The sequence below is a fragment of the Chiloscyllium plagiosum genome, unplaced genomic scaffold (genome assembly GCF_004010195.1).
Source record: "Chiloscyllium plagiosum isolate BGI_BamShark_2017 unplaced genomic scaffold, ASM401019v2 scaf_6094, whole genome shotgun sequence".
Lineage (NCBI taxonomy): Eukaryota > Metazoa > Chordata > Chondrichthyes > Orectolobiformes > Hemiscylliidae > Chiloscyllium > Chiloscyllium plagiosum.
In genome coordinates, this window is record NW_025211502.1 from 10,435 (window position 1) to 17,946 (window position 7,512).

The following is a 7,512-nucleotide window of genomic DNA, read 5'->3' on the forward strand; positions in this document are numbered from 1 at the left end:
CGCTGTAACAGGGCACCGCTGTAACAGGGTGTCGCTGTACCCGGGTATCGCTGTACCAGGGCACCGCTGTAACAGGGCATCGCTGTAACAGGGTATCGCTGTACCCGGGTATCGCTGTACCAGGGCACCGCTGTAACAGGGCATCGCTGTAACAGGGCATCGCTATAACAGGGCACCGCTGTAATAGGGTATCGCTGTAATAGGGCATCACTGTAACAGGGCACCGCTGTAACAGGGTATCATTGTAACAGGGCACCGCTGTAACAGGGTATCGCTGTACCCGGGTATCGCTGTACCAGGGCACCACTGTAACAGGGCACCGTTGTAACAGGGCACCGCTGTAACAGGGCACCGCTGTAATAGCGTATCACTGTAACAGGGTATTGCTGTACCAGGGCATCGCTGTACCAGGGCACCGCTGTAACAGGGCACCGCTGTAACAGGGTATAGCTGTAACAGGGCATCGCTGTACCAGGGCACCGCTGTAACAGGGCATCGCTGTAACAGGGTATCGCTGTACCAGGACACCGCTGTTACAGGGCATCGCTGTAACAGGGCACTGCTGTAACAGGGCACCACTGTAACAGGGTATCGATGTAACAGGGCACCACTGTAACAGGGTATCGTTGTAACAGTGCACCGCTGTGACAGGGTATCGATGTAACAGGGCACCGCTGTAACAGGGTATCGCTGTAACAGGGTATCACTGTACCCGGGTATCGCTGTACCAGGGCACCGCTGTAACAGGGCACAGCTGTAACAGGGCACCACTTTAACAGGGCACTACTTTAACAGGGCACCACTGTAACAGGGCTCCACTGTACCAGGGCACCGCTGTAACAGGGCACCGCTGTAACAGGGCATCGCTGTACCAGGACACCGCTGTTACAGGGTATCGCTGTAACAGGGCACCGCTGTAATAGGGCACCGCTGTAACAGGGCACCGCTGTAACAGAGCATCGCTGTAACAGGGCATCGCTGTAACAGGGCATCGCTGTAACAGGGCATCGCTATAACAGGGCACCGCTGTAATAGCGTATCGCTGTAATAGGGCATCACTGTAACAGGGCACCGCTGTAACAGGGCATCGCTGTAACAGGGCACCGCTGTAACAGGGCATCGCTGTAACAGGGCACCGCTGTAATAGCGTATAGCTGTAACAGGGTATCGCTGTACCAGGGCACCACTGTAACAGGGCACCGCTGTAACATGGCATCGCTGTAACAGGGCACTGCTGTAACAGGGTATCGCTGTACCAGGGCACCGCTGTAACAGGGCAACAGAGCTCCACTGTAACAGGGCTCCATTGTAACAGGGCAACAGGGCTTCACTGTAACAGGGTAACAGTGTTCCACTGTAACAGGGTAACAGGGCACCACTGTAACAGGGTAACAGGGCACCACTGCAACAGGGCAACAGGGCTCCACTGTAACAGGGTAACAGGGCACCACTACAACAGCGCACCACTGTAACAGGTTAACAGAGCTCCACTGTAACAGGTTAACAGGGCTCCACTGTAACAGGGTAACAGGCCTCCACTGTAACAGGTTAACAGGGCTCCACTGTAACAGTGCTCCACTGTAACAGGGTAACAGGCCTCCACTGTAACAGGTTAACATGGCTCCACTGTAACAGGTTAACAGAGCTCCACTGTAACAGGGTAACAGGGCTCCACTGTAACAGGGTAACAGGTCTCCACTGTAACAGGTTAACAGGGCTCCACTATAACAGGGTAACAGTGCTCCACTGTAACAGGGTAACAGGGCTCCACTGTAACAGGGCTCTACTGTAACAAGGTAACATTGCTCCACTGTAACAGGGTAACAGTGCTCCACTGTAACAGGGTAACAGGGCTCCACTGTAACAGGGCTCTACTGTAACAAGGTAACAGTGCTCCACTGTAACAGGGTAACAGTGCTCCACTGTAACAGGTTAACAGAGCTCCACTGCAACAGGGTAACAGTGCTCCACTGTAACAGGGCACCACTGCAACAGGGCAACAGGGCTCCACTGTAACAGGGTAACAGGGCACCACTACAACAGCGCACCACTGTAACAGGTTAACAGAGCTCCACTGTAACAGGTTAACATGGCTCCACTGTAACAGGTTAACAGAGCTCCACTGTAACAGGGTAACAGGGCTCTACTGTAACAAGGTAACAGTGTTCCACTGTAACAGGGTAACAGAGCTCCACTGTAACAGGGTAACAGAGCTCCACTGTAACAGGGTAACAGGGCTCCACTGTAACAGGGTAACAGGCCTCCACTGTAACAGGGTAACAGGGCTCCACTGTAACAGGGTAACAGGGCTCCACTGTAACAGGGCTCCACTGTAACAAGGTAACAGTGCTCCACTGTAAAAGGGTAACAGGGCACCACTGCAACAGGGCAACAGGGCTCCACTGTAACAGGGTAACAGGGCACCACTACAACAGCGCACCACTGTAACAGGTTAACAGAGCTCCACTCTAACAGGTTAACAGGGCTCCACTGTCACAGGTTAACAGAGCTCCACTGTAACAGGGTAACAGGGCTCCATTGTAACAGGGTAACAGGGCTCCACTGTAACAGGGTAACAGTGCTCCACTGTAACAGGGTAACAGGCCACCACTACAACAGCGCACCACTGTAACAGGTTAACAGAGCTCCACTGTAACAGGGTAACAGGGCACCACTACAACAGCGCACCACTGTAACAGGTTAACAGAGCTCCACTGTAACAGGGTAACAGGGCACCACTACAACAGGGTAACAGTGCTCCACTGTAACAGGGTAACAGTGCTCCACTGTAACACTACAACAGCGCACCACTGTCACAGGTTAACAGAGCTCCACTGTAACAGGGTAACAGGGCTCCACTGTAACAGGGTAACAGGGCTCCACTGTAACAGGGTAACAGGGCTCCACTGTTACAGGGTAACAGGGCTCCACTGTAACAGGGTAACAGTGCTCCACTGTGACAGGGTAACAGGGCTCCACTGTAACAAGGTAACAGGGCACCACTGCAACAGGGCAACAGGGCTCCACTGTAACAGGTTAACAGAGCTCCACTGTAACAGGTTAACAAGGCTCCACTGTAACAGGTTAACAAGGCTCCACTGTCACAGGTTAACAGAGCTCCACTGTAACAGGGTAACAGGGCTCCACTGTAACAGGGTAACAGGGCTCCACTGTAACAGGGTAACAGGGCTCCACTGTAACAGGGTAACAGGGCTCCACTGTCACAGGTTAACAGTGCAGGTTAACAGAGCTTACCTGTAACAAGGCTCCATTGTAACAGGGTAACAGGGCTCCACTGTAACAGGGTAACAGGGCTCCACTGTAACAGGGTAACAGGGCTCCACTGTCACAGGTTAACAGAACTCCACTGTAACAGGGTAACAGGGCTCCACTGTAACAGGGTAACAGGGCTCCACTGTAACAGGGTAACAGAGCTTACCTGTAACAGGGCTCCATTGTAACAGGGCCAGAGGGCTCCACTGTAACAGGGTAACAGGGCTCCACTGTAACAGGTTAACAGGGCTCCACTGTAACAAGGTAACAGTGCTCCACTGTAACAGGTTAACAGAGCTTACCTGTAACAGGGTAACAGGGCTCCATTGTAACAGGGCCAGAGGGCTCCACTGTAACAGGGTAACAGGGCTCCACTGTAACAGGGTAACAGGGCTCCACTGTAAAAGGGCTCCACTGTAACAGGGTAACAGGGCTCCAGTGTAACAGGGCTCCACTGTAACAGGGTAACAGGGCTCCAGTGTAACAGGGTAACAGGGCTCCACTGAAACAGGGCTCCACTGTAACAGTGCTCCACTGTAACAGGGTAACAGGGCTCCACTGTAACAGGGTAACAGGGCTCCAGTGAAACAGGGCAACAGGGCTCCACTGTAACAGGGGTCCACTGCAAGAGGGCTCCACTGCAACAGGGCTCCACTGTATCAGGGCACCACTGTAACAGGGCTCCACTGTAACAGGGTAACAGTGCTCCACTGTAACAGGGTAACAGGGCTTCACTGTAACAGGGCTCCACTGTAACAGGGTAACAGTGCTCCAGTGTAACAGGGCAACAGGGTTCCACTGTAACAGGGCTCCACTGTAACAGGGCTCCACTGTAACAGGGTAACAGTGCTCCACTGTAACAGGGCAACAGTGCTCCACGGTAACAGTGCTCCACTGTAACAGGGTAACAGGCCTCCACTGTAACAGTGCTCCACTGTAACAGTGCTCCACTGAAACAGGGCTATAGGGAACCACTGCAACAACAGGGCAGTGCTCCAACAGTTGGGAAGTTGAGTGAAAGGTGACGGAATGTCGGGTTAATGAGTAGGTAATCCCAACGGGCAGGATCTGACAATGGTGTCCCACAAGGATCTGTGCTCCAGCTTCAATTAATCACATTATTTAACAACACCTTGGATAATGGTATCGAAATGTATATATCCAAATTCGCTGATGAGAGAAAGTTCGGTGACATTGTAGAGAGTGTAGATGGTCACATAACATTACAAAGGAATATTGATAGACCGGGTGAATGGGCAAAACTGCGGCAGATGGAGTTCAGTATAAGCAATTATGCATTGTGGACTGAGAAAGGATAGATGAGGGTAATTTCTAGAAGATCAGAAGTTAAATACAGTGGCTGTCCAAAGAAAAGACAGGGGAGATAACGATAACCCATTTTCACTGTTTGGATATTCTACAACTAGGGTCATAGACTGAGGAATGGGGCCAGACCACCCAGCAGAGATGTCCACACACAAACAGTGGGAGGGATTGGGTACTTTCTTCCACAAACTGCAACGGATGATGGGTCAGCTGTTACCTTTAAATCTGAGGAGGACTGTCTTACCAAAGGGATGTCCTTGTTAACTAACAGGCCCAAAGATTCCATGGATTGAAGCTCCCAGATGGGAAAGGGGCTTGGAATACCAGAATTCTTGTATATTCGTGTATTAAACCAAAGGGCACGGCTGAGCGGGCGGCAGAGAAAACTGTAGATACTTACGTACAACTGCAATGAAGCTGGTCTTATCCAGGAGAATCCATAGGCCAAAGCCAAGGATAACAGCTCCAAGAATCTAGAGAACAATCAACATGTCAGGGAAAAACAGAAACAGGAACACACATAATCCACAGGAAAGGGAGGGCGAGGGATACTGAACTATCTCCACGTAGGGGACAGATACAGGAACATGATGCAAACTGGGACAGCCAGGAATCTACACAGAAACACACACAGTCCGCAGGTATGTGGAGCCAGGGAGACTGAACTCAGAGGTTTCCTGAACCTATCTACAGGGAGAGTCAGTGAGGGGTTTCCTGTATTTATCTACAGGGGGAGTCACTGAGGGGGTTCCTGTATTTATCTACAGGGGGATGACAAAGGTGTGTGCAGGAGCCATCAGTAAAAAAAACATGTTTTATTTTCCTGGCATCTCCCAAAGATGGAATTTTCAACCCTCCATGCTCTATTTTTAATGTTTCCACTGTTGTGTCTGTCTGAATAACATGTTCCACTTTGAGGTTTTGTGTCTGAGCCTAAAGCACTAAGTGGTTATTTTGAAGACTTATAAACATTGTAAATCTTATTTTTACTTGTAAAAACTTTTACTGAAGTGGTGGGGGATTTTTTAAATGTTTTACAGAGATCTGTCTCTTGATAAATTTTATTATAATATAAAACATTAAGTTATCCTCGAGCAGTAAGACTGCTTTTTTCTCTGTGTATAGATTAAGGTGCTGAGGTTGCCTATAGCAGTGTGATGTGCTCTTCCTGTTGGATATGGGAGAGTCGGGCAAGTTTCTGTGTTCCTGATGATTATGTCTGCAGGAAGTGTGTTTGGTTGTGAATCTTATCAGATCAAATGGAACAGCAGTTAGAGGCAATGAGAAATTTACAGGAGCTGGAGATCGTGATGGATGGGAGTTTCAGAAAGGAAGAAATATCATAGATACAGCCAGTTATCCCACCTGGAGGGGTAGCAGGTAGTACAGGAGTCTTCTGTGGCTATCCCCATCTCAATCAAGTATGCTGTTTTGGAAAATGGATTCTCAGGGGAATGTAGCATGAAAAGACAAGTTTCTGGTATCAAGACTGGCTCTAATGCAATGACAGGTACGTTGGGTTCCAAGAGATCAATTGTGTTAGGGGACTGTCTAGTCTGAGGTACAGACAGACGTTTCTGTGGCCAGCTGAGAAAAAGCAGAATGGTGTGTTGTTTCCCTGGTGCCAGGATCAAGGATGTCTCAGAGAGGGTGCAGAATGTTCTCATGGGGGAGAAGGGCCAGCAGGAGGTCATTGTCCACATTGGAACCAACGACATAGGAAGTGAAAAGGTTGAGATTCTGAAGGGAGATTACAAAGAGTTAGGGAGAAATTTAAAAAGGAGGTCCTCAAGGGTAGTAATATCTGGATTACACGGGAGGATTTAAACAATAAGGTGGGGGTGTGGGACCCAGGGAGATAGTGAGGACAGAGATCAGTCTGAGACTGTTGAGAAGGTGAGCAAGTGAAATAGTCAAGACAGGTAGAAACAAAGCAGGAACGAGGTAGGACTGATAAATTAAACTGCATTTATTTCAATGCAAGAGGGCTGACAGGGAAGGCAGATGAACTCAGGGCGTGGTTCGGAACATGGGGCTGGGATATCATAGCAATTACAGAGATGTGGCTCAGGGATGGGCAGGACAGGCAGCTTAATGTTCCAGGGTACAGATGTCATAAAGAGGACTGAAAGTGGGTCAACAGGGGAGGGGGAGTTGAGTTTTTGGTTAGGGATAACTCTATGGTTGTACTTCAGGAGAACATTCCTGGGAGTATGTCCGGGAAGTTACTTGGGTAAAACTGAGAAACAATAAAGGGATGATCATCTTATTGTGATTATACTATAAGTCCCCCAGTAGTCAGCAGGAAATCCAGAAGCAAATTCATAAGGAGATCTCAGTTATCTGTAAGAACGATAGGGTGGTGATAGTAGGGGCTTTTAACTTTCCAAACATAGACTGGGACTGCCATAGTGTTAACGGTTTGGATGGAGAAGAATTAAGTGCGTACAAGAAGATTTTCTGATTCAGTATGTGGATGTACCTACTAGAGAAAGTGCAAAACCTGACCTACTCTTGGGAAATAAGGCAGGGCAGGTGACTGAGGTGTCAGTGGGAGCACTTTGGGGCCATTTTTATGCAGTTTTAACACAATTGACTTTTGATCTTCTAAATGTCTGCACTGTCATCAATAACATTAATTTTTTTTACCATAGTGTCCTGATTGTATAAATTGCAAATTCATGGATTTTCTAAATTTAATGACTTTGTCATTTTCATATCCATTTTCATCTGTGCTTTTTTTCATCAATGATCTACTTAATAACAAGGGTAGTTCACTAGGTATTACTCCTTGGCTGAAAAATGCTTGATACCAGTTATTTCACATGGAATATCTGGGGTTTTTTTTGAAGATTTTAGTGTGTAATCATCCGCAAATCTGAAACTGCTAGAACTCGCAAAAAACCTTTTACG

At 48.5% G+C, this 7,512-nt stretch overlaps 1 protein-coding gene across 1 annotated transcript in view; it reads right to left on the bottom strand.

The window, feature by feature from the left end:
- LOC122547055 (CD82 antigen-like) overlaps window positions 1-5,082 on the bottom strand; it is a 15,332-nt gene extending 10,250 nt beyond the window's left edge. The window contains exon 1 of the mRNA XM_043685643.1: window positions 5,000-5,082. The gene's annotated coding sequence lies outside the window, so the exon portion shown is untranslated. The remainder of the gene's footprint in view (window positions 1-4,999) is intronic.
- Between the last annotated feature and the right edge of the window lie 2,430 nt (window positions 5,083-7,512).